General features: G+C 33.4%; 1 pseudogene; it reads right to left on the reverse strand.

The window, feature by feature from the left end:
* Positions 1-404: 404 nt before the first annotated feature.
* On the reverse strand, positions 405-1,350 carry LOC123936282 (annotated as a pseudogene).
* Positions 1,351-3,002: the final 1,652 nt, after the last annotated feature.

Below are 3,002 nucleotides of genomic sequence, written 5' to 3' on the forward strand. Positions count from 1 at the left end.
AAGTATATTTCATGTTTCATGGGAACATATATTATGACAATTTTTTTAAAGGTGAGGTGAATGGTAATTCAAGAAAGCTAGGGAGTGTTGGTAACATTTCAGTTGAGCTTTTGGGAATATGCAGAGGTTTACAAGATACACATGGACTCCAGAATGAAACAATTTGTGCATGAAAATTGATTTGATAACATGGTTGAAGAAGAGCAAAGTAGATAGAACATAAGATCTTGGATTCATTCAAAGGATGTTTGGAGAGAATGAAAAACCACGGTGACTTGAGTATGTTAGCTTCTTACAGAATTCTGTTTCTGTTACTATTCCTTATGGCATTGTTTAAAAACAACCCAGTACTTAGAACAAATAATATGTGAGCTAAGAATAGCCCACTAATGTTATACCTACAGTCATATATTTTCTGAAAAAAGAACATTTCTCATTACCAGTGTTCTCAAGGCCCCTTTCACATCTTTGTTTCTCAAGGTATAGATAATGGGGTTTAAGAGTGGGGTGACTATGGTGTAGAAAAGAGACACAAATTTTCCCTGGTTTTTTGAGCTACTTTTGGCTGGTTGAAGGTACATAAAGATGATGGTTCCATAGAACATAATTACCACAATCAGGCAGGAAGAACAAGTCCCAAAGGCCTTCCAGAGCCCTTTTGCTGATTTTTATCCTCAGCACAGCTTTTGTTATAAAGCCATAGGAGACTAAGATGAGTGACACAGGTACAATTAGAAAAATTACACTAGCCACAAAGAGTTCTATTTCATTGAAAGTTGTGTCCACACAGGCCAGCTTAATGAGCACAGGAACCTCACAGAAAATGTGGTCCAGTTTATGATGACCACAAAGTGGCAGTTGCACAGTAAGGGAGCATTGAATTAAGGAGGTGATGAGTCCACTGAGCCAAGCTACACTTGCCAGGGATGCACAGAGCTGAGGATGCATTATAGTTGTGTATTGCAGAGGCTGGCAGACAGCAGCATATTGGTCATAAGCCATGACTGCCAGGAGAATACACTCAGAGGAGCCCAACCCCATGGCCACATAGAGCTGGGCCACACATCCACCATAGCTCATGTTTTTTTCTTTTTTATTCATGGTAACCAGCAACTGTGGGGCAACACTTGTAAAGCAAAAGTCCACACAAGAGAGATTGTTGAGGAAAAAGTACATTGGGGTGTGGAGTTTGGGGGCTAAACAGGATACCAAAATGATGGCAGTGTTCCCCAGAATGTTCAAGATGTAGAAAAGCAAAATTATGACAAAAAGGATCCTTTCTAGTTGGGGCTCATCTGAAAATCCCAGAAGAAGAAATCCCTTTTCAGAACTGTTGTTGCTTTCCTCCATTGTCCTGTAGACTTCAATTTATAAAAGGATTAATATTCTAGGGAAAGATGATGATAAAATGAACAACGGTAAACTGTGGTGTTTTCTAATATGATTATCTTCCTTTTATAACATTCATATTGTAAAGACTGATAGTACTTTTCTCAATGTGTGTTATTTGATGGAAAATGCCTCCTTCTTCTGTTTCCTTGAGCATATATCCCTCTTTCAAATGGGAACAGCACTAATAAAAACACCATCACAATATTTCTCTTGGAAACAGGCTTCAGGCAATGAACAGCAAACTGGAGAAAGCAGATGAATGAATTAATGATACAGAAGACAAAATGGAAAATAATGAAGCTGAAAAAAAGAGTGACAGAGGAATTCTGCAACATGAGAATAGATTTAAGGAACTCAGTGACTCCATAAAACAGTAATACTCATATTATAGGAGTCCCAGAAGAAGAAAAAGAGAGAAAAGGAGAAGAAAATTTAAGTAAAGAAATGAGATGAAAACTTCCTTAATCTGGAGAAGGAAACTGATATCCAGATCCAAGAGGCATAGAGAATTCCCATCAAAATAAAAAAAAAAAAAAAAAAAAAAAAAACAGGCCAACACCAAGACATATTGCAATTAAATTTGAAAAATATTGTGCTAAAGAAAAAAATCTTAAAAGCAACAGGAAAAAAGAAGTCCTAACTTACAAGGGAAGCTGGAGATTTATCAACAGAAGTTTAGCAAACCAAAAGAGAGTGGCATCATATATTCAAAGTGCAGAATGGGAAAAATCTACATCCAAGAGTATTCTATCCAGCAAGGATATCATTCAGATAGAAGGAGAGATAGAGTTCCCCAAAAAATTGAGCCCTACATCAGGCTTGCTGCTTAGTGAATAGTCTGCTTCTTCTCCCCCTACTTGTGTTCTCTCTCATTCTCACTCACTCACTCACTCTCTCTGTCAAATAAAAATTAAAATAAACAAATAAATAATTAATAAATTAGTGAGTTACCCAGACAAACAAAAACAAATGTTGAGTGTTAATTTTTGAAATATTTCAATGCTGTTTATAGTCACCTAGTATTTATTATTTTTGTTTATAATTTATTCTGAACACTTTATGTTTTAGTACATAATATTTGAAAAATAAGATATATAAATTTTAAAAATAACATTGATTTATACTATCTTTATCCAAATATCATTGTTAACTGCTGAGTACACTAGAAGAAACAACTTGTTTTAGCAATTGTTTTGTTAAATGTAATTGAAGTTGGTTAGTATTTATTACCATAAATGATAACATTATAAAAAATATATAATTACTTATACTTTGATTTATTTACTTTAAAGATTTATTTATTTACTTTAAAGTTTTCCCCAATAGAAATAGTTGACAAAATGTAGGACATTAAGCTTGCCAATCTTATGTATGTAGTATAATAAATGTTTCTTCCTGACATGATTGAAAGCTATTCATGTCAACTTACCATGAACAAAGTATATTTTATTATTTTTAGCATCTAATGTAATTTGTGAAAATAATTACTTTAATATTTATTTTTAAGTGGAAGTTGTTTGTTATTTGCATTTATTGTTTTTTTCTATGTATTTGTATATTTTGTTAATTTTTAAGTGATATGTTTGAATATTAAAATTATTTATCCAGGG

The sequence above is a fragment of the Meles meles genome, unplaced genomic scaffold, assembly GCF_922984935.1.
Source record: "Meles meles unplaced genomic scaffold, mMelMel3.1 paternal haplotype, whole genome shotgun sequence".
Taxonomy (NCBI): Eukaryota; Metazoa; Chordata; class Mammalia; order Carnivora; family Mustelidae; genus Meles; species Meles meles.